The 25,774-nt window shown below is 36.1% G+C and overlaps 1 pseudogene; it reads left to right on the forward strand.

The window, feature by feature from the left end:
• The first annotated feature begins 212 nt into the window (after positions 1–212).
• Positions 213–25,774, forward strand: part of LOC107849827 — a 42,043-nt pseudogene continuing 16,481 nt past the window's right edge.

Raw genomic sequence — 25,774 nt, forward strand, 5'->3', positions numbered from 1 at the left:
CGTGCAGGTCACGTGCCCTTAACTAACTACAGTACACCATTTATCTGCTAATGAAATGTTTAAAACTAAAAATAGGAAATCATAGAAGAATCATTCTCAAAAGGATTGTAACAATTAGCTGATTTAGCTTATTTTTGAAGTTTGAAACTTCTTATTTTTTTGGGAAAAATTTGGATTGTTTATGTTGGTTTTGATTTGGGATTTTTAAGGAGATGATGTTTTGGAGGAAAAGGGGAAGGGAGAGTAAAGACCATAATGGTGGTCCACCTTGTGGACAAGTTAGAGTGGTTGTTGTTGGAGATTCAGGTATTGAGCTACAATGCAAATGCTTTTTGTTTTCTTCTTTTTATTCTATTAGTTATCCTAGATATACCCATATCTAGGATCATACATGATCCTAGATAGGAAGGTTTGAAGGACGCAGATTAGGATAGAAGGCTAGTGTCTATGGGGGGTCATAGTTAGTAGTTAGGAAAGCTTTGGGGTGGGGGTATGAGGGTGGGGTGCCTTTGGTTCATTAGTATATGGTATTATTGTATGGGTGTCTTATTTTTGTTATTCTATCTTGTTTCATGCTTTATTAGAAATTTGTTTATTATTCTTTGTCTTGAGCCGGGGGTCTATCAGAAACAACCTTTCTACCTCTCCAGAGGTGGTGGTATGGACTGAGTACATTTTACCCTCCTTAGACCCCACTGTGTGGGAATACACTGGGTTTGTTGTTGTTGTTGTTGTTGTGTGTTTTGTTACTTAGGATGTTTTCCTTTGTTTTCGTATGCATATTACTAATTATGTATCTTCGTGAACTTGGTTTCTAGTCTATAGCTCAGAGTTTGATGGTAAAACATAGTGTTCTGAGAAACTAGCAGTGATGGTAAAATAGACCCTTGCATTTAAGGGAAGGTTGCGTATAATAGATTGGCCCCTTCCTCGGACCTCATACATAGCTGGAGTTTTAGTGCACCGGGCTGCCCTTTGGTAGTGATGGTAAAATATAATTGCATAGATTCAGAAATGATTGAAGACGGGAGATAACAAGTATATGCTAGTAGCATGAGTTCTCTGATTTTTGGATGTAGTTACTTATGGGCTATACCAAGGATGTGGCTTAGCAATCAATGAAGCCGGTGAAAGGCAAAATCAGGGTCCCAAATTCCAATAGAGATGGAACATTTGTTTATTTCTTCTTATCTACTTAGGTCTTAGTGTGTAGGGTTACTCGATGCATGTGAAGGTGATGGTATGTAGAGAGTACCAGGTGGAATAATTGAGGTGTGCACAAATGGCCCTGACATCACGTTTATCCAAAAAAAAAAAACGACAACAAAGATATAGGTTCGTTTGGAGTTTGGACTTCTCGCAATTTGGAAAATTTAGGTCAGTACAAGATGAAGAAAGTGTTTATTTATAATCTAAGAGTTGCTGCTTTCTATTGCTATTAAAGAATTGGCAATGAGACATTAAACTGTTTATAACTGCAAGGATTTTTTTAACCTACTAAATTTGGAGGATAATGGGTACACTACATACTGTCACATCCGTACGAAAAACATAGTAATGATTGATCTAACTCATTTGGAGTGTGACAGTCTGGTTCGGAGCTGTGGTGAGATGATTGTTTATACACTAGAGTCTATTGAACACTATCTTTGGGTTATTTGGTAATGGTGTAAATGTATGGGAAAAGCTGGTTATTAAGAGTAGACAAATATAACTTTTTTTTACAATGATATATTTATCAAGAAAAAAATAAAATGAATTTCTTTCGATATTATGATGACAACAGATATTGGTACATGTACTCATTCTTAGAAGTATGTACAACCTAAACATTAGCCTCATTTTCTCTTGATAAATCAGCTTCTGGGTTTTGTGGTTCAATCCAAAATGCATCAATATCTTTTGGATATCATCATTTTTTATTCTTAGGTTGACATAAACCAAATGTTTTGGATATGATCTTCTGAATGCCTTTTGTATAGTACAGTCACCTGATACTGTCTGCTGAATTTCTTCCTGAACGTCCATTAGGTTGTAGATTCAAACTGTGACTAAGCACTTTAAACTGAAAGTTTTGTCACTTGTTGACTAAAGTGTTTTATGATGCTAAAATCAGTAGTTAGTACATCTAAATGCTTATCTTATTCAGGCACTGGGTTAACTTTGCACTCATCACTTGATTCCTTATCTTGCTTTGTAAGTGCTTGTACTATGGGCTGCACCTTTTATTACCACCTCCAGCACTAGTCTCTCCCTCTGGCCCGGACAGAAAGCAGATGCAACAAATCGTTTTCACATTCTTTCTTGTCTTCAGCCATCTGAAGTTCCCTTTTGTTTTGGGCATCATGTTTTTTATTTATTTTACAATGTTCCCATTTCTGAAAGTTGGTCAGCTGTCGGGTTATTGCTTGAGTACTAGTCTACGTAGCACGTTTATCCCAAGTTATTTAATATAAAACTTGAATTGCTAATAATCTCTTATCTCTATCTCTAATCTCCAATCTCCAATCTCTAATCTCTATCTCTAATATAACAAAAGTGTGAAGTGCCTTAGAAATGTTGTTTGAACCTTTTGCGTCTCATTTAAAGACTAATCTTTTGATAAAATCGTCTTTTCATGGAATCCCAATGAGGAAGGTGTTAGTGCTTTATCATTGGGTCAATAATGTTAATTCCTCTTATCGTGCTACTTCTAGGGCGGGAAGAAGATAAACGAAAAAACAACACAATAAAATTAGGAATTTAACCATAATAAGACAACCGAAAATCCTTTTCAAACAAGGATATATTTATTATAGTCAATATTTAGTATCATAAAAATAACAAAAAAAGTGAAAAGACATTTTGTCTATTGTGAGTCTTTTAATGAGGGCAAAAAGTTCAAACAACTTTCTAAGACCTTTGTTAAGAATTCGTGCCCTACTGATTGTTTTATTTTCGTCTAACTGTTGCTTATAGATGAAACGTGTTGCTTGACGTGTTCCACTAACGTGTTTCCTGGAAGCAGTAAACAGAAGGTAAAGAACACAATGATTTTTACGTGGAAAATACCCGGCTCAAAAAGATGTAAAAAACCACGACCTGCACCTCTATAGGATTTAATCCCAACTTCACTAAATAACTCTGAGCCTCAACAACGACTGATTACAAAACTCTTGTAACCAAAAAAATAGGAATTATAAACTCTAATCCCTATAACTCAACAACTAGGAATTATAAACTCTAATCCCTATGACTTAACAACTAGGAATTATAAACTCTAATCCCTATAACTCAACAACTAGGAATTATAAACTCTAATTCCTAACTACACACACACCTCCCAAGGTAACTGTTCCCAAAGTCTCTGAGTTTTCCCCAACTCGAAGACTAGCTCCTAATTCAGTTTATAATACACTGAAGCTAATATTACATGAATAGCTCAAACACAATGAATAACTCTAAAAATAAAAGCTAAAACTCTTAGCTGTATTCTGCACTTAGGACCAGGTTCTTCAATGTGTTTCTTCAGTGGTTGAGTAGCATTTCATGATTTCAATTTGTAGATTGTACTTTTCTGCTTTATAAGTGTGTGTCTTGCTTTGAATCTTTTCCCTTGTATTTATAGCCAACTCTGATGAAGACCTTCAGTTGATTTCCTCTCCTATATCGAATTGGACTCCCTTCAGTAGCTTTCCTCTCCTATCTTGAATTGGACTCCCTTTTAGTTGATGTTCTCTTCTATTTTGAATTGGATTGCTTTTACTCTTTTTATTCACTGCCGCCTCTCTTTCTTTCCTAGATTGAGTAGGACTCTTTTTCTTTAACTTGTCTTCAAGTATTTTACTCAACCACAATTTCTTCAATTTATCACGTGATCAGTAGCTTGAGTATATCAGAATTAACCACTCATCTGGTTCTTGATTTCTTCCACCCTTGCCTTTAATCTCAATGATTTGCTGCAATTTTCAGCTACATGTGACAGTGTGTCTGTGAACCATCTTGACTGACATGTTTCATATCACTTTGTCAGTTTGTCAATCATCAAAACTATAATGTACCCAACAAATTCCCCCTTTTTGATGATGACAAACCTCTTGTCTTTGTGCATTCAACCATCTTCACCTGTAGGCACTAAAGTATAAAACACTAGAATGAAACAAGTTAGTCAATGGGTTATAAACATTGCACAATCCACTTATCTTCCCCCTTTTGGCATCATCGAAAAACCACTTCAATGCACATATTATACTAGGCAAAGTGATTTGTTATGCTATTCATGGCCGCTGGGGCTATCACCAAAACAATCAGATCAAGACTTTAGCCAACATAGTAATGTATTAAAGAGAGCAAAAATATGAGTCAATTTAGCAAAGATAACCATTCTATTTAACTGACAAAGCATGTTCCAGATTAAACCTAAGCTAGTACTGAACAAAGCAAAACAATTGAGCATTAAAAAATATGATATAAAAGTGGGACATGGCTAAGGATACAAACAGTGAGGAGCTGATGAGAAAGATGGATGCAGGTGGAATCAATTGTGTCCATTTACGAATGAATTCAACATTTTCATTCTTTTATCAATCAAGGTTAAGTTTCAAAGTCATGATCCTAGCCTTAAGTACCTCTTATTCCACTTCATGACTATCTTGTGCAGCTTCTAGTTCATTTTTTTTTTGCAGCTAAATCAATTTTTTTTAAATGAGTGTTAGCCCTCCTTACTGAAATAGGTAGAGTAACATGGTTCATCTGTAGAAGAACATCTATTGTTGTTTTATATGTCAAACCTGAACTTGGACTGAGAAGTCCCCAAAAAAATAACCAATTAGGAACTAAAAAAGAGAGCATGCCTTTTTTCATTCCTCAGAAAATATATACTACATATGATTAATGATCAAGCTTGGCAAATCCGTGGTACACAACTGATATTTTGGTTGAGAGAGAACAAGGAATTTCTGGTGTAGAATGGTGCACAACCATTTTTAGAGAATCAAAGAAGGTTTGGTCAATTGATTTTACAGAACTTTAGAACAAGGAGAGGATAAAATGTGAGGTATTGAATAGGCGTGCTCAATTGTTTCAACTTAGAAAGCATATACTTATGTCAGTGTGAAACATACCTGATAAAAAGAACTTTGTGGTCACAATTACTTGCTTATACCTATTTTTCTGCACAATCTAATACAAAATTAGATTAGAAAAGTCAAAAATCTGGAATTGGGACACACAACTAAATGTCCAAGACTGAATAGAATAACTTTTTAGCTAATAAGATAAAAAATGGCTATTCTAGTCAATCATTGAGGGGAGTTCATGCAATTTTAATCATCCCCAAGTCTAACCTATTCCTTTCAAAATGCTATCTACATAGTGCCTTTAATGCTTCTCCACTTAATTAAGTAACCCATATATTCATCATTTTTACAGCCCTCAAGAGTGAAATTGCTTTTCCTTTAGATACCATAGTCACAAGCCATTGATTTGTTGTTCCCCCTGTCGATATGCTCTCAGTCATGGAATAGGTGGTACAACATGTTTCTGTGCATGCTCATCAGCTTCACTGTCCTCCTCTTAACTTCTCTACTGCTTACATTAGTCCACAAGGATTCAGACAAACCACGTCAAGCACTTGGTCGTACTTATATGATTCTTTGTTTTGAAGAAGAATCTCCCTTGCTTCCCCCTTACACTAGCACTACAAATCTGGCCATCTTTCAAAGACTTTTGTTTAGTTCTTCCCATCTTTCCAACTCCAGCAATGGTTCTTTTTTTTTTATCTCCAAAAGATTCATTCCCCTTTTAATGTGGTGAGTGAAAGAACCTTTATTTGCTTCCAGTCTTTTGCCTTGAGCAAGCTTTATTCATGTACATATTTTGCTTGTCTCCTTTCACTCCCACCTGCAAAACAAATTAGGGGTTAACTTTAGGCACCCAGAAAATCTTGGGTCCTTTCTTATAAGTAAATGGATGAATCAGATTTCTTCTAGCTCATGCAGGTAACAGGTTACGTGACCTGTTTCTATGACTAGGTTTACTTATCCTTTTCTTGGTCTGAGATAGTTTATTTGCTAGATTTGCTTTTGACAGCTACTGGACATTCAGTGGTTGGATGTCCAAGGTTACCATAAATATAACATAAATCTTTACAAACATCAAAATTTTTGTAGAATCCTAATCCTGTCTTTTCACTGTAATTTATTTCCCCCAATTTGTGAACAATTCTTGAGGAGTTTCTCCACCTATTTGCCCTTTCAAGATCAAGTTTTAGTTTAGAAACTTCTTGACTCAGCTTATTTATTTTTTTCAGTTAGATCAAGGCATTCTTGTTTGTATCTAAATAGCTCAAGTTCAGTATTTTCTTGATCTTTACTCATGGCCTTTTTTCCCTTTCCAGAGAGTATCAGTTTTAGAACTTCAGACTTAAGATCATTGTTTGAAGAATCAAGTTGCTCAACCTATTTATTGAGAGGGCAATTTTCCTGTTCAACAGTGTTCTTGCAAGCTTCTAAATCAATAAATTCAAATTTGATTCTTGCGAGACTGTTGAACAACTCATCCCTATCAGAAGTTGATTCTTGGAAGTCATCAATCAGTGCACTCATCAAGAAAATAAGTTTTGTTTTAGAAAAAAAATGCAACTTTTCTTTAAGTTCAAGTATACTTACCTCAGAAGCGTCATCTTCTTCCTCCAAGTCTGAATATCCAAGATCCATGAGTGCTGCTTCATCAACTTAATCATCATTTGAGTCAAATCCCCAAGCTGCTACCATTGCATATTCTTCTTTTTTTTTGGTTTTTTCTTTCAATTCTTTTTCGACCCTTTCCTTTCTCCATTCTATTTCCCAGAAAGGACAATCCCTGATCTAATTTACAGTCTTACCATACTTGTAGCATCCATGTGGATTGTCATTGGACCATGTCTGGCTACATGTTCCCTTCTTTTTTAAAAAAAATTTACTGAAGTTCTTAGCTATAAAGGCAATTTGTTCTTTATCAAGTTCAATTTCTTCATCACTGTAATATGCCTTTAGAGCTAAGGTATTCTCTGGGGCTTCTAGAACTTTATTTCCATCAATTTCCATTTCATAAGTTCTTAAATTCCCTACTAATTTATCCAGGGTCATGCCTGCAAGATCCTTATTTGCTTTCCTGATTTCAGTCACTTTAATATTCCACTTTGATTTTTGTAATACCCTCAGTACCTTCTCGACTTGTTCTTCTTCAGATATAGCTTTTCCTAAAGAGGTCAACTCATTTCTTAAGGCAGTAAGCCTTGTCATCATCTCATGCAAGGTTTTATTCTCCTTCATCTTAAATACCTCATACTCAGTGAAAAGAAGAGAAACTCTGAATTTTCTTACTTGAGATGTGCCTTCATGAGCATTTATTAGAGCATCCCAAATTTTCTTAGCAGTGGTGCATGTTGATACCCTGTTATATTCAGCAGGTCCTAATCCACAGACCAAAATGTTTTTTGCCTTAGCATTTTTCTTTAATGCCAGTAAATCACTAGGAGTGAATTCACTTCTTACTTTCTTGACATGTTTCCCATCTTCTAACTTCATTGGAATAGTAGGAACATCAGTAATCCTATCCCATAACTTGTAGTCTTCCCCTTGAATGAAGGTTTCCATCCTATCTTTCCACCAAATGAAGTGAGAATCATCAAAGAGTGGAGGTTTAATAGTGGATTGACCTTCACTGTGACCAGTAGGTGGTGTGAAATTCATCATATTGATCTTTTGTCTTAGGTGCTAGCCATTTTTAAGACAACCTCGCTCTGATACCACTTGTTAAGAATTCGTGCCCTACTGGTTGTCTTATTTTTGCCTAACTGTTGCTTATAGATAAAACGTATTGCCTGACATGTTCCGCTGACGTATTTCCAGGAAGCAGTAAACAGAAAGTAAAGAACACAATGATTTTTACGTGGAAAACACCTGACTCAAAAAGGTGTAAAAACCCACGACCTTCACCTCTATAGGATTTAAACCCAACTTCACTAAATAACGCTGAGCCTCAACAACGACTGATTACAAAACTCTTGTAACCAACAAAATAGGAATTATAAACTCTAATCCCTATAACTCAACAACTATGAATTATAAGCTCTAATCCCTATAACTCAACAACTAGGAATTATAAACTCTAATTCCTAACTACACACACACCACCCAAGGTAAGTGTTCCCAAAGTCTCTGAGTTTTCCCCAACTCGAAGACTAGCTCCTAATTCAGTTTATAACACACTGAAACTAATATTACATGAATAGCTCAAACATAATGAATAACTCTAAAAATCAAAGCTAAAACTCTTAGCTGTATTCTGCACTTAGGACCAGGTTCTTCAATGTGTTTCTTCAGTGGTTGAGTAGCACTTCGTAATTTCAATCTGTAGATTGTACTTTTCTGCTTTATAAGTGCCTGTCTTTCTTTGAATCTTTTTCCTTGTATTTATAGCCAACTCTGATGAATACCTTCAGTTGATTTCCTCTCCTATTTCGAATTGGACTTCCTTCAGTAGCTTTCCTATCCTATCTTGAATTGGACTCCCTTTCAGTTGATGTCCTCTTCTATTTTGAATTGGATTGCTTTTTCTCTTTTTATTCACTGCCGTCTTTCTTTCTCTCCTAGATTGAGTAGGACTCTTTTTCTTTAACTTGTCTTCAAGTATTTTATTCAACCACAATTTCTTCAATTTATCACGTGATCAGTAACTTGAGTATATCATAATTAACCACTCATCTGGTTCTTGATTTCTTCCACCCTTGCCTTTAATCATCAATGATTTGATGCAAGTTTCAGCTACATATGACAGTGTGTCTGTGAATCAGCTTGATTGACATGTTTCATATCACTTTGTCAGTTTGCCAATCATCAAAACTATAACGTACCCAACAACCTTTATACTTTTAATATATTATAGTTGTGTCGACTCATTCACCCTACTAGACATATCATGACACAGCTTAGTCACAGGCTCTAAATTCCCCAGATCCTGAGGAACTCATAAGCAATAATTGTCTATGGCCCCATCTCAGGCTTTGACGACCCTTTTAGCAGTTTGACAGTAAGATTTAGGCAATCACTTTGTGGATGTATGTACTCCTTAAAAAGTAAGCTACTCTGAAACTTTGTGCAGTGACGAGGTAATCAGAGGGAGGCCAATCTTTTAACTTCAGATCTGAGGTTAGCCAGCATTATCAAATTGACCTCTCATTTGTACCCAGAAAAATTATTGGATGTTAACTTCTACTTCATACTGACTAACCAGTTGATGGCCATGCCATCCGAAAGAAGATGGTTTATGTTCTTTATCTGAAAACATGCTCACCATAGCTTCCCAGCTTAACAGTGAGGTAGTCTCAAGCACATTACCGACAATCACAGGAACCTTTCACCCAATGAGATTGAAAATGCTTTAGATCCTCCTGATGAAGATCTTTAGTTGCTGGATAGTATGTGATTGTCATCAGAATCTCCACTAGATGCTTCTTTATGTAATTTATTTTTCTGCTTGTCATTTTCTTCCACTGCTTTCCTACATAAGCATGGCCACTAAGGAATTTCAGGCATGTGTTCGATTTAAATCTTTTAGCATTATCTTCAGTTTTTTCCAACTACTCAAATTCCAATTATTTTGACTTTATCTGTTGGTGCTTCAGCTTTAAAATTCTCTTAACCATATACAGCTCCATTTTGCCTATCTTCCTCTGCTTTACTGAATATTTGTAAACTTCTTCACATTGCGTGTTCTTATTCTTTCAGCGAATTCCAAATAAAGCTTTGAATGACTAGGTCAAAATATCCAAAGCAGCTCCATTCTATTACATAAGCCTATACCCGAGTAATGTGGTCAGCTTACTAAGTTGCTTTTAACTAGGAATGCTTTTCCCATATATTCAAAGTCCACATACCATTTGATACGGGTATTGCAATGATCCACTATATATTTATAGTTACTTTTCCCATTCTAGGATTTGATTTCTCCACTTAAATAAGTTGGACTAACATCATGGTCCTTGACATGGAGTGGAATACTGCATCAAGAGATTATCCTCTCTCTCCCTCTCTCTCTTTCAGGTAACACTTTGCTGAAAAGGATTATCAGTCAGTGACATCCTACAAATCTTGAACAAAATTGAAGTGGTTATTTTCTTATTTGTGAATCAAAATACAGATTAGTATATGTTAAGTAATGTTTAATTGAAATTTCAGTTTCAGCTTCTTATCGTCTATTTTTAAATAGTTAGACTAATTGAAGACGTTTTAGGGGTTTCAATTAATAAGATAATTTGAAGCTTTTTTTGGAGTTTGACCATTATAGATGTAACAGATGATGCTTGGATATCATAGTATTCATACTGTACGTGGAAGCAAGATAAGTTGCTAGTAATTGAAATTCCACTTCAAAAAATGACTCCATAGCTCCCATGTTTGTCTTTATTTGTGCGAAAGAAGAATTACAACTTACAACTTCTTTGGATCCTTTGATAGTCTTTGAGGTTCACCATTTAATTGGAAAATAAAAAGCAACAACAATAAAACAAAACAACTTTGAGGATCACCATTTAAAATTATTTGTGGGGATGGAAATTTATGTAGTTGGGACGGTAGTGAAAATAGTGGCTCCATTTAATGCTTCTTACTTTTCCTGTGTTTGTTTTGCTTTCACAATCGTGTCTGGCTTTAGCCTTTATGAATAGTCCTGGATACATCGGATGAAGCACTGGGGGAATGTTTTGTTGGGTACCCTAGGTTTTAGTCATCAAACAAAGATGGTGTCGATAATGTGTTATAAATTACATACACTATTAAGGCAACAAGAGATATAGCCAAAGAAATTGAAGGGAGAGAGAGATTTTATTTCTCTTCAAACATGTAAAAATGAACAAAAATCTCTCTTCAAACTTGATGTACAAATGAACTAAATTAACTTCCTATTTATAGAATAACAAAAGTTGTTGTGTATCACATTTCATTAAACTTGCATCACAATTACTTTATAACATATTTTGCTGATAACATGTTATAAAATAAAAGTGATGTACTATAGTAAAATACAAATGCAGAGAGAGGAAGTATCAAGATCAGTATTACATTTTTTCCTTCTTCAGTTCATGCATTTCTTATTACAAATAAAGGCTAGCCTTGAAAAATACTTTGCACAAAGTGTGTTGTGGACCCCACTTACTTGGGCACAAAGTTGCCCCACTAACTTGTATCATTTGATAACATATTTCAGGCAACATCTTTCTTTGATGAAATTTATCATTGATCTCAATCATATGCATCCTATGACATCACTAGGAATTTTGTTTTACATCGATGTCCATCTGAGGAAGAGTGTTGTAAAATGGATGTCCATCACTTTGTGCCTCGTAAGTGTGGCCATAACATATTTTTTTCTCAATTATTTTTCAAGGCATATAAATAACCTTCTTTGTAATAAAAAATGTAGGAACAAAAGTGCAAAGAAAAGTAATACTATCCGATTACAAGGTGTCTGCTTGAGCTAATTGCAAGCTATCTAAGAAACTGTGGGGCCATGTCATACTTTATGCCTAAGTACTTTTTGCTTATCTGGTTGCAAGCTTGTTTTTATGATCTTTTGAGGAAGGATTGATTCACAGGGTGATATATAAATTAAACTCGTTAGAGGGAGGCTGAAACCTTAGTTCAATGGAAGAGAGAGCTTCGATCTCTTCAACTCGTTAAAGGGAGACTGAAACTTTAGAGTTCAATGGAAGAGAGAACTCCAGTCTCTTGCTTTTGGCTTAAATAAGACTTATTGATTTATTCTCCAAAAACTCCTTTAAATAGGAGTATTACATCAATAGTCGAATCTTATGAAAGTAGGAAATATAAAATCCTATTCTAGAAAGTCTAATCCCTATGAAAGTAGGAAATATAAATCCCTATTCTATACTAATAAAAAAACTACTAATATATAATTAAATATTTAATTAATTGACTTCCACGGATCCACAACATTACTCCCCTCATGTTGAAAGAGCTTGTCCTCAAGCTTGAATTCCAGGGAATAGCGTAAATTGAATCATCCAAGTTCAGTCCTAACCAACTTTTTTTGAAATTGACGTTGATAGATTTGATTTTACCAGTTTGCCGGAGCATGACTAATTTGCCCATATGCTAATAATTCCATAATTGTGCTTCTCCCAACATGGAAAACTCAACCATTCCAAAAAATTATTCACAATGATGTGACCAAATTAATGGATCGTTGATGTCGTTATAAGTAGAAAAATCCATCTTTGTATACCTTGGTATGGTTGGACGTGAATTACCACTTTTGGATGATTCTGATCGGCTATTTGAATAGGCGATGTATTGCCTTTAGTAGAAAAAATTGTTGATTTGCCAATTGTCGGGGCTCTACACGACTCAAATCTATGGATTGCTGGTTTAGTTCAGCCAATTCCCAAGCTAGACAATTGTTCTTGCATTACTTGAACAATTCTTTCATAGAGATGTTTCATTGCTGTAATTTTAGAGTCTATCAGGGTTTCTGTAAGCACACGCTCTTCCTGGAATCTGAAATTGATTTCATCGCCCATTGTGTTAGGCTCTGATACCAAATTATTACGATCTTTTGGGGAAGGATCGATTCACAGGGCTATATATAAATTCATCTAGTTAAAGGGAGGCTGAAACCTTAGAGTTCAATGGAAGAGAGAACTCTGATCTCTTCAACTCGTTAAAGGGAGACTGAAACCTTAGAGTTTAATGGAAGAGAGAACTCTAATGTCCTACTTTTGGCTGAAATAAGACTTATTGATTTATTCTCCAAAAATCCCTTTAAATAGAAGTATTACATCAATAGTCTAATCCTTATGAAAGTCTAATCCCTATGAAAGTAGAAAATACAAATCCCTATTCTATAATAATAAATAACAACAACAACAACAAACCCAGTGTATTCCCACATAGTGGGGTCTGGGGAGGGTAAGATGTACGCAGTCCATACCACTACCTTCGGAGAAGTAGAAAAGGCTATTTTCGATGGACCCCCAGTTCAAGACAAGGAATAATAAGCAAATCCGTAATAAAGCATGGAACAAACGCCACCCATAAGAAAAAATATAAGTAGTAGTAAATAAATTCATAATAAAGCATGCAACAAGGTGGTATAACAAGAATAATACACCTACTAAGTAGTGCCCTACCCCAACGACCCAAACTGGCACTAGCCTTCTATCCTAATTCACGTCCTCCAGATCTTTCTATCTAGGGTCATGTCCTCAGTGAGCTGTAACTGCTTCATGTCCCGCCAGATCACCTCTCTCCAATATTTCTTTGGCCTACCCCTACCCCGCCTGAAACTATCCAAAGCTAGCCTCTCACACCTACGAACTGGGGCATCCATTCCCCTCCTCATCATGTGACCGAACCATCTCAATCAAACTTTTCGCATCTTGTCCTCCACCGAAGCCACTCCAACCTTTTCCCGAATAGTCTTATTCTGAACTCTATCACCCCTAGTAAGCCCACAATCCAATGCAATATTTACATTTTTCCCACCCTCAATTTTTGAATGTGAGAGTTCTTGACTGGCCAATACTCCACTCCATACAACATGGCCGGACGAACTGCCACCCTTTAGAATTTACCTTTAATCTTGGGTGACACCTTCTTATCATACAACACTCCCGAGGTGAGCTTTCACTTCATCCATCCCGCCTCAATAAGGTGGGAGACATCCTCGTCAATCTCACCATTCTCCTAAATCATGGACCCAAGATACTTGAAACTATCCCTCTTACACACCACCTGGGAGTCCAACCTTACAACCACCTCGTTTTCCTGCCTCAAGTCATTAAACTTGCATTCCAAATATTTTGTCTTGTTTTTACTCAACCTGAACCCTTTAGGATCAAGGGTCTGTCTCCACACCTCTAATTTATCATTCACACCTCCCTGTGTCTTATCGATCAAAACTACATCATCTGTAAAAAACATACACCAAGGCACCTCTCTTTGAATACGCCGCCGCATCAACACATCCATTACCAAAGCAAACAAAAATGGGCTAAGAGTAGATCCATGGTGCAACCCTGTCAAGACAGGGAAATGCTCTGAATCTCCTCCCGTCGTCCTCACCTGGGTCTTAGCTCCATCATACATGTCCTTGATTGCTTTCTATACACCACCGGGACCCCGCTCGCCTCTAAGCATCTCCAAAAAACCTCCCTAGGGACTTTATCGTACGCCTTCTCCAAGTCGATAAACACCATGTGTAGATCCTTCTTCCTTTCCCTATACTGTTCCACCAGTCTCCATACCAGGTGAATTGCCTCTGTTGTTGAGCGTCCGGGCATAAATCCAAACTGGTTCTTCGAGATAGACACTATCCTCCTCAACCTCAACTCGACCACTCTCTCAAATCTTTATAGTGTGGCTCAATAACTTAATACCTCTATAGTTATTACAACTCTGAATGTCACCCTTGTTTTTATATAGAGGGATCATAGTACTCTATCTCCAAGCCTCGGGCATTTTTGCCTACTTGAAAATGTCGTTAAATAATTCGGTCAACCACCTTAAGCCAACCTCGCTAGAAAACTTCCAGATATCTACAGGAATCTCATCAGGCCCCATCGTCCTACCCCAACCATCCTGCGAACGACCTCTCTGACCTCCTCTACCTTAAAACGTCTACAATAGCTAAAGTCACGACACTTCTCTGAGTGCTCCAGCTCCCCTAATATAATAACCCTATCCCCTTCATCATTCAGTAACCTATAAAAGTATGACTTTCACCTCTTCTTAATGTGACCATCCTCCACCAACACTCTACCATCCCTCCTTAATAAACTTTACCTAGTTGAGGTCACGAACCTTCCTCTCCTTAGCCTTAGCAAGCCTAAACAACCTTTTTTCCCCCTTCTTTCTTCTCTAACCCCCTGTACAAGCTCTTGAACGCTGCCGTCTTAGCCGCTGTAACTACTAACTTAGCCTCTTTCTTATCTATCTTGTACTCCTCCCTATTACCCCGCTTCTCATCTTTATCCTTACTCTTAATCAACTTAGCATATGCCCCTTTCTTAGTCTCCACTTTCTTTTTAACTTCTTCATTCGACCATTAATCCCCCCGACGATGACCAACCCGGCCCTTAGAAATACCCAACACCTTACTAGCAGTCTCTTTGATGCACCTATCCACCTTATCCCATATACCATCCACGTCTCCTCTACATTTCCACACCTTCATTCTTGCCACCTTCTTTTCTATCTCCTACGCAGTCGCCGGCATTAAGCTACCTCACTTAATTCTAGGTCTACCCTCCTCACCCCTTTTCCTCTTACCTTACTTAATACCCAAGTCCATTACCAAGAGTCTATGCTGGGTTAAAAAATTCTCACTCGAATAGTTTACAGTCCTTACACAACACCCTATCCCCTTTCCTAAGCAGCAAAAAGTCAATTTAGGTCTTGGTTATTATGCTTCGAAAGGTGATCAAGTGATCACCCTTCTTTAGGAAGCTCGAATTCACCACTACCAACCCAAAGGACCTTGCAAAATCCAGTAGAGCAGCTCCCTCTTCATTCCTCTCCCCTAAACCAAAACCACCATGCACATCACCAAAGCCTTACGGTAACGCCCCAATGTGCCCATTGAAGTCCCCTGCTACAATAATCTTCTCAGAACTAGGCACTCCTCTCACCACCTCATCTAAAGCCTCCTAAAATTGCAATTTCTCCTCCCTATCCAAGCTCACCTGCGGTGCATAAACACTAAACACATTCAGGGTAAACCCCCCAATGACCAACTTAACAGTCATCAACCTATCGCTGATCCTCTTAACCTTCACTACCTGCTCTCTAAACTCTTCATCCACTAATATGCCAACTTCATTCCTATGCCTCTCATTACCAGAGTACGAAAGCTTGTAACTGTCTACATCCCTAGCCTTAGATCTTACCCACTTAGTCTCTTATACACACGCAATATTGATCCTCCTCTTTTTAAGAATCTTCACCAGCTCTATAGACTTACCCTGAAGAGTCCCTATATTCCAAGACCCAACCCTCATCCTACCAACTCTAGAAAGACGTCTTTCTCTACCACCCCTAACTCCAGACCTTGCCCCCACTCCCACACCCACTCTTCTTCCCTCTTCCACCCCCAAAACAGCCGCCCTCCCCAACTCCCTCAGATATGACCCAAACCTACCATCAATGCCCACAGCCACAACTCTATAAAAGTACAAACAACAATAGTAATAAAGCAATAACAAGAAATAAAAGGTACAAGCAAAGTGGATTGAATAATTAAGGAAAAAGTTAATCCCACAAATTATAAATAAGCCAAGCGATGGAATAATCCCAAAAAAAAAACAGGTAGCCAAGATAGGAATCAACGGGTTCTAGTAGTTAAAGACAACACAAACAATCTCCACCAGTAAGCAAAGAAGCCAGTCATAACTATGATCACAAGCAACAGGTAAAGGATGCAGAAGAGGTAGACAAAAGACAAAAATAATATAAAGAAAACAAACCGTATGAAGTGATGAAATAATCAAAGTTTAGATGTCACTGGTATGCCTGCGTGCTTCTGGTTCCATTAATTTTGATATCAAAAATTGCTTGCCAGAACAAGGTCGACAGGAAAGAGGTCGCTAGATCGTCGCCTGAATTTTACTGGAGCATATTCAGAGTCTTACCGGGATCTGGACGATGTCGGACGTTGAACCAACTAGTTTGACCTACCTATTTGGCCAGTGATGAACACCTTTCCCGTTACAGGAGTCGAGTCGGCGGGAACCCTAAACCCATCGATGATAGCAGTGAGAGGATAAGAAAGGAGATGGGTAAGGAAGACAATAACGAGAAACTAGGGAGATAGATCTGGGGAGGGAAGAGAAAGAGGGAGAGAGGGTAGATCTTATTTGTTTGTAGCTCATCTACACCATCACCGGCATCAGAGTCCACCGGTCAGTCAAAATGAAACATTAAGGTGAACGTTAATACTGTACGTTAGAGAGAGAGAGAACGTTGGCTACTCCATAATAATAATAATAAATAAAACTACTAAAATATAATTAAATATTTACTTAATTAACTTCCACGGATCCAGAACACTTATCTAATTTCAAGCTTATCTAATAAACTATGTATGTAAATGGATATTCATAATATGGTATATTAAGGATAAAAGGTGTATTTGTGGACCATCTGGAGGGAAAGAAATAGGGGATGTTTTGAGAACAAAGGTAATCCAGTACATAAAGTAAAGATGAATTGTATTTTGAGTATGATTTTTGGTGTAAAGAATTTTGTATAGAGGATGCCGATGCCATCTTAGAATCTTGGTGGGCTTTCTTCTTTTCGTTGTACTATTATTACCCATAAAATCTTTTTATTAATGAATACATTGTTACCACTCTAAAAAGGGATAGAAATCATGAGTTTTATCCTTGGAACCCAATGATCTACCATGCTTTAGGGTGTACGGGATTCAGAAGCTATGATACTATTAGATTGTCCTATTAAGACATTAATTCAGATAGACACATTCTATGCAAGGATATATAACTTAGGTATCCTCTTCAAATTAGTAAATGTGTTTGTCATTTGATTTACTATTTTGCAAATGAATGATCCCCTGAGCCTCCTGGTCATATACGAGGGGATATGGATGAAAATGAGATTATGGAGAAAGGTTCCACACATAAATATGTAGTGAATTATCATTAGTATGATCCTTATTCAAAATACAAGTTAGTTATAATGCTAGAAGCATTTTCTGATCTAAAATTAATTTTATATTTCAGCTAGAAATGCTCTTATTTAATGTCCCAAAAGTACAGAGTCTATGACATGCATAGAGCATGGCAAACTAATCAATTTCAATAATCCTTGAAAAATAAGAAAAGTTAATTATCATAATAAGGATGCAATATGCTCTTGAAAAGCCTTCAACATAATAGTTCATGAAACCTCATAAGAGATTCCCGTACCTAAAAATAATAAAGTGATAAGATATCAGTAAGTTATGTTGCATTGCGAACCGATTCAAAATGATATCTCATTAATGCCATTGTACTCTTTTTCCATTAGCTAATGTTTTTAAGGTTTTCCATTAGCTAATACATGCACTATTTTTCCTTCACTAGAATTTTTTCCTACTCGGTTTCCCTATTAAGTTTTAATGAGACACACTATCCATTAATAAACATCCAAGAGGGAGTGTTATAAATACATCATATTGTGAATGCCCATTACATAATTTATTGGATAAGCTTGCAAAAAAGAGCTCTAGAGGATCATTCATGTGCAGAAAATAGCAAATCAAATGCCAGATCATTTACTGATTTGAAGAGAATAACCAAGTCACATATTCCTGCAGAGAATGTCTCTATTCGAATTAATGTCCCAACAGGACAATCTACCAGTGTCATAGCTTCTAAATCCTATACTTACCTGAAGTTTAAAAACACCTTATGTTGATGTCTATTACACAATTATTGGATAAGCTTGCAATCAGATAAGTTTTTAGTCAGATAAGTTTGCAATCAAATAAACTACTTGCAAGTAGCTTACATAGTTTCTTCTGTTCTTCTATAAAAAGAACATCAATTCAGTTCATTTGTACATCAACTTTGAAGAGAAATTAAATCTCTATCTTCCTCCAACTTCTTTGTTGATATCGATTATTACCTTGATAGCTTATTGTTATTTTGTAACTCGTTATTGACACAATTTTACTTTTATAACAGCAATCAACACAATTTGTATAATGGTTTTTTACCAATATAAACATTTATTTTTCATGAACATCTAAGGGGGAGTGTTGTAAAAATAGTGTTGATGCCCCTGTGGCTCATAGCTAATCTTGATGTCCAAGTAGATGGACCCACACATGGTAATTATACATTTTTTCCCAAATAACTTTGTTTTTGGAGGCTTATAAATAACCTTTTATCATATTAAGCAATATACAAAGAAAAGTCATTCTTTTGCTTTCTTCTTTTGTTGTTATTTTCTTTTGTACTCCCTTAAAGCAAAACAAACATAAGAAAAGTAAGAAACATTAAATGGAGCCACTATTTTTTCTATCGTGCTTGGCTTTAGCCTATGAAATGTCCTGGATACATCAGATGAAGCACTGGTGGAATGTTTGGCTGGGTTCACTAGACTTTAGTCATCAATTTCTATAATGTAAATCCATCTGATGTAGTCTTCTTATTAAGTTTTCAAGTCTTTCCTGTTTTTTTCCTACAATATTCAGACTTTGTAAGATGTTCAGGATATTAGCTTCTCCCTCTTTATTTATACACAGTGATTCATCATTTTCAGCTTCCGTTTCACCATTTTTGTTCTTCATATTTCTTGTAGGTATGAAGAAGACTTATCTTGTTCATTTGCTTATCAATGGTTCTTCCACCTCTCACCCTCCTCAAATAATTGGTTGTACAGTCAAAGTAAAAGTATGATTCATAGTTAATTTTGTTCTCCCTATACTATGAAAAGTGTGCTGAGGATGCATGCCCATGTCAAAACTAATCTTTTCTTGTTTCTTCTGTAAAGCACACTACTTATGGAAATTCTGGTAGCTCCCCAACTAGCGTAAAAGGCGATGCTTAAAGATATTTTTTTATTGAACTCAGGGATATATCAGGACATGATCGTTACAAAGAATGTCGATCTCTGTGTTATCTTATATGTATTCGGGTACACGAATCTGTATATAAGAAACACAAACTTCAACACTAGTTCAAGTCTAAGACAAGAACACTTATGAAGTTCTGTAACAGCTTCAACACTAGATTATAAATAATCTATCTAAGAAGTGTGTTAAGATTCAAAAAAAAGATGAAACAGAATTTAAGACCAAGTCCTCCGAATTCACAGAGTGTCCTTAAAGAATAATTCCCCTCAGTGTACCCGAGGTTTTGGAATTTTTCTTCCAGGATAAAATGGCCTTCAATCCAAACAATAGCGGCACCTCAAATTATTGGATTCAGCGAACTCACTCAACGGTTTGATAGATCACACAGAAAGTTTTTCAAGACAAGAAGAGAGTTTTTATTTTAGAAAATTCGCACCTAAACCTGTGGATGAAAGCAGGTTTATATACCCAACATGTGCCTCTTCTGAAAAGTGGCAATGGTTCACTTAAAAAGTGTGACCTTTCTGAAAAACCCATGTCTGTTCGTCCAAAGAATGTGTCTTTTCCAAACAGGCATACCTTTTTATGAATCAGTGTGTCATTTCGTTGAAGGGTGGCATCACTTTGTTTCAGTACTGCACTATTTCGAAATACTATTTTGGAATCTGCATGCATGCATATAAATGGAGTATCAAAACACAGGAAAAATATGTATTTTTCCCTTTGGTATTTCAAACTAAATTTCTGTCAAATAAACTTTGTCAAAAAATATAGATCTCATCGATCGATTATTTGATAAATCCAAATCCAAATCCAAATCCGAAGCCGAAGCCGAGCCGAGCTACGGCGCGAGGCATCTCTTATTTCTTGCCTCACTTACCATGTGGAGTAAGTGTTCCTTATTTTAAATACTCACAAGTTCTCTTGTTCCACCAATGTGGGAGAAAGAGTAAACTTTTCAATTTGGGAGTACACTTTCTAAATTAGTGTCTCCTTTCTCTCCACCATTTTTTCTCTATTTTTTATTCACACTTTGTCATATACTTTGAACCCAACAATCCTCCACATGAATGGGAAATGGCTATTTTTTCATAATAATTTTACGGACAAGTATGTGATCATCAAGCAAAGACTGATTGCATCTGGATAAATGGGTTTCCCTTTGAACTTTCCATTGTGAACATGCGTTGGATGCACTCGGTCAATCGATTGATTATATCTTTGAACCGTTGAGCTTTAGTGTACACCTAGACTACACATGTCATACAACCATCCTTTTAACGTTTATGGTTCTCACGATTTTGTTTTTTTCAGCCATGAACACATCTCGGTTTTATGAGAGCTTAGAAAATAGGCCTTTACTAACATTCTTCTTGAAGAGGCTTCCATTTTACCCTCATATAGGTGATTTCTAAACATTCTATACTATAGATTAAACTATTTGGTCAAATCTATCAAATTTAGATAATCATTAAAAGACTTTCACTTTAAGTCTTATGCTTGTTTACTACACAATGTCTATATCATGAGAATGGGTTGGGTAATTGACAATGTTGAACTTGTCAGACACAACTTTATTTGATCTCCTTAAACCTAGCTCTTGGGATCTCCGGTCTGCTAGGTAGAGTTACCTCCATGCTTACTCATCCTAGGCCTTAAACCTATTCCCTTGGATGTCCTTTCCACTTCTTCTCTAGATAGGCCTTTTGTAAGTGGATCCGACATATTATCCTTTGACTTTATATAGTCAACAGTAATAATTCCATTAGAGAGAAGTTCCCTATCAGTATTATGTCTCTATCATATGTGATGAGATTTACCGTTGTACATCATGCTCCTTGCCCAACCTATTGCCGCTCGGTTATCACAGTGTATACATACTGCTGCCACTGGTTTGGTTGAATAAGAAATATCTTTCAAGAAATTCCAGAGCCATTCTGCTTCTTCACCCGATTTATCCAATTCGATAAATTTAGATTCTATTGTAGAGCGAGTAATACAAGTCTGTTTGGATAATTTCCAAGAGACTGCTCCTCCACCGATAGTAAATACATATCCACTTATGGATTTGACTTCGTTTAATCCGGTGATCCAATTTGCATCACTATAGCTTTCAAGTACCGTAGGATATTTATTATAATGTAAGGCATAGTCTTGAGTGTATTTAAGATACCCCAAAATTCTTTTCATTTCCATCCAATGAGTTTTGTTGGGATTACTCATGTACCGACTCAATTTACTAATAGAGAATGCTATGTCTTATCGTGTACAATTCATTATATATATTAAACATCCCAATACTCTTGTGTACTCCAATTTTGAGTCACTTTCACCTTCATTATTTTGAAGTTCAAAGCTCACATCCAAAGAAGTCTTGGCAATACCGAATTCCATATACTTGAATTTGACAAGTACCTTTTTGATATAGTGAGACTGTGATAATTCCAACCCTTGTGGAGTTCTATAAATTCTTATACCTAAGATCGCATCCTCAACTCTAAGGTCTTTCATATTAAACTTGCTCTCGAGCATTCGCTTTATTGCATTTATATCAGAAATGTCTCTACTGATGATCAACATATCATCCACATATAAATAAACAATGACTTGGTGATTTGGAGTGTCTTTAATATAAACACATTTATCATATTCATTTATCTTGAACCCGTTTGCCAACATGGTTTGGTCAAACTTCGCATGTTATTGTTTAGGTGCTTGCTTTAGTCCATACAATGACTTAATAAGCTTACACACCTTATTCTCCTTTCCTGGAACCACAAAACCTTTAGACTATTCTATGTAAATTTCCTCCTCCAATTAGAAATGCGGTTTTCACATCCATTTGATAGATATCAAGACCATATACCGCTGCCAAGGCAATTAACATTCAAATTGATGTTATCCTTATTACTGGCGAGTATGTATCAAAGTAATCAAGACCTTCTTTTTGTTTGAAGACTTTTACTACAAGTCTTGCCTTGTATTTGTCAATAGTACCATCCGCTTTTATTTTCTTTTTGAAGATCCATTTAGAACCTAAAGGTTTATTTCCTAGAGGAAGATCAACCAATTCCCATGTATGGTTGCTTAAGATTGAATCAATCTCACTATTGACTGCCTCTTTCCATAAGAATGAGTTCGAAGACGACAACTCTTCTTTAAATATTTGAGGCTCATTTTCTAAGAGAAATGTTAAAAAATCTGATCCAAACGTAGTAGAATTTCTTTGATGTGTACTACATCTTAGATTCTCTTCATTATGTACAATCTTACTAGGTTCATCTTGAGGTCATTTAGACCCTCCACTAGACTGTTCATGTCTAGTTTTATACGGGTAAATATTTTCAAAGAATTCAGCATTATTTAATTCAATTATTGTATTTTCATTTATATTCAGATGTTCGGATTTATGAACCAAAAACCAATATGCTTTACTGCTTTTAGCATATCCTATGAACACACAGTCCACAGTCTTAGGTCCTATCTTAATCCTTTTAGGCATAGTAACTTGGACCTTTGCAAGACACCCCCATACTTTGAAATATTTCAAGTTGGGTTTTCTTTCTTTCCATTTTTCATAAGGAATTGATTGTGTCTTACTATGGGGAACTCTATTGAGTATACGATTGGCTGTAAGGATAGCCTCCCCCCATAAGTTTTGCGGTAAACCAAAACTTATAAGCAAGGCATTCATCATTTCCTTCAAAGTTTTTTTTTCTGCAATTCCGTTAGATTGAGGTGAATGTGGGACCGTATTTTGATGGACAATTCTATTCTCTACACATATTTTGGCGAAGGGAGATTCATATTTTTTGCTCCTACCACTTCTTATCATTTTTATCTTTTTCTCTAACTGATTTTCTACTTCAGTTTTGTATTGCCTAAATGCATCTATTGCTTCATCCTTACTATTTAGCAAGTAGACATAACAATATCTAGTGCAATAGTCAATAAAAGTTATAAAATACTTTTTCCCACCACGTGATGGTATTGACTTCATATCACAAAAGTCAGTATGTACTAAGTCTAAAGGATTAGAATTTCTTTCAACGGACTTATAAGGATGTTTTACATACTTTGATTCCACACACGTTTGACACTTTAATTTATTGCACTCAAAGTTTGGAAAAACTTCTAATTTAATCAATTTTCATAATGTTTTGTAATTAACATGGCCTAAACGTTCATGCTATAAATTATAAGACTCAAGCAAGTAAGAAGAATTTGAACTTTTATTTATTTCAATATTCATTACATTCATCTTATAAAGTCCCTCGGTGAGATAGCCTTTCCCTACATACACTTCTTCTTTGTTAATTATAATTTTTCCAGAAACGGCTACACATCTGAATTCTTTCTTGTCTAGAAGTGAAATAGAAATCAAGTTCCTACGTAATTCCAGAATGTACAAGACATTGTTAAGTGTCAAGACCTTTCTTGAAGTCATTTTCAAGCCTATTTTTCCTGTTCCTTCTACCTTAGCCGTAGCGGAGTTAGCCATGTAGATCATTTCTTCCACTTGAGCCACAGCGAATGATGAAAACAACTCTTTGTTGGCACAAACATGACGGGTGGCACCAGAATCTATCCACTACTCGCTAGGATTCCCCACCAACTTACATTCTGAAAATATAGCACACAGATCATCACATTCTTTGTTGGACTCAATCATATTTGCTTGGTCCTTTTTCTTCCCTTTCTTAGGGGCACGACAATCCGTGGACTTAGGGCCAATCTTGCCACAGTTGAAGCACTTTCCCTTGAATTTTTTCTTAGGTTGATGGCTTCCTTGTTCAACTTTCTTTCTTTTCTTAAAATTGTTTTGGTCATCTTCTATAATATGTGCTCTATTAATTATAGAATTTCCTTTTGACCTTCTCTTTACAACCTTATTATCCTCTTTAATACATAGTCGGATAATAAGATCTTCGACAGTCATCTCCCTGTGTTTGTACTTCAAGTAGTTTTTAAGTCTTTCCACATAGGTGGTAGCTTCTCAATGATCGTTGCTACTTGAAATGCATCATTTATAATCAAACCTACAAAACAGTTTATGTGAGTACTAAGAACATTTTCAATTTTTTCAACTAAGGTATTTTTCAAAGCTATACCTTCTGCTAGGAAATCGTGAATGAGTACTTGTAATTCTTGCACTTGAGAGACAACCGATTTGCTATCTATCATTTTAAAGTCCAAGAACCTTGCAATAAAGAATTTCTTAATTCCCACATCCTTTATCTTGTATGTTCATTCTAGTGCCCCCCACAATTCATTCGATGTCTTAGTTCCACTGTAAATATTGTAGAGGTCGTCTTGGAGACCACTCAATATATAATTCTTGCAAAGAAAGTCTGAGTGTTTCCAAGCTTCTATAATCATGAAATGCTCTTTGTCCAAGGTTCCCTCGGGCACCTCAGGAGCATCCTCATTAGTGAACCTTCGAAGGCATAGAGTGGTGAGGTAAAAGAACATCTTTTGTTGCCATCGCTTAAAGTCAATGCCCGCAAATTTTTCAGGCTTCTATGCAGGTGCCATTGGTTGTGGAGTATTTTCTCGACTTGTTGAAGCAATGCTAGTTACCCCCACAGTCGTAGACGCATCTTGCATTTGACTTTCGTTAGTCATTTTTCATGTCACCACAAGACAATAAATTTTAGTATTTCTCAGAATACTATTTATAAAGTTAAGCAACTTTAAACTCTTTTTCTTGTTTCTAGTTAAACATGAAGTTTTTATTACTTTCAATCGTCAACCGAATGATCTTTAACTTGTGATGAAGATTTTATGTCTTTGAATCACTAGTTAAGTTCAAACGGAGTAGAAAGCTTAAAGCTTTAATCTCCAAAAACAAGCAATACAGATTCTGCAAAAAAAAATTATTCCTTAAGATTTTAATCTTTTATGTATTCGGTACAAGATCTGTATATAAGAAACAGAAACTTCAACACTAGTTCAAGTCCAAGACAAGAACACTTATGAAGTTCTGTAACACCTTCAACACTAGATTACGAATAATCTATCTAAGAAGTGTGTTAAGATTCAGAAAAGAGATGAAACAAAATTTAAGATCAAGTCCTCCGAATTCATGAAATATCCTTAAGGAATAATTTCCCTCACTATACCCGAGGTTCTAGAATCTTCCTCCCAGGATAAAATGGCC

Source organism: Capsicum annuum, chromosome 12 (genome assembly GCF_002878395.1).
Source record: "Capsicum annuum cultivar UCD-10X-F1 chromosome 12, UCD10Xv1.1, whole genome shotgun sequence".
Classification (NCBI taxonomy): Eukaryota; Viridiplantae; Streptophyta; class Magnoliopsida; order Solanales; family Solanaceae; genus Capsicum; species Capsicum annuum.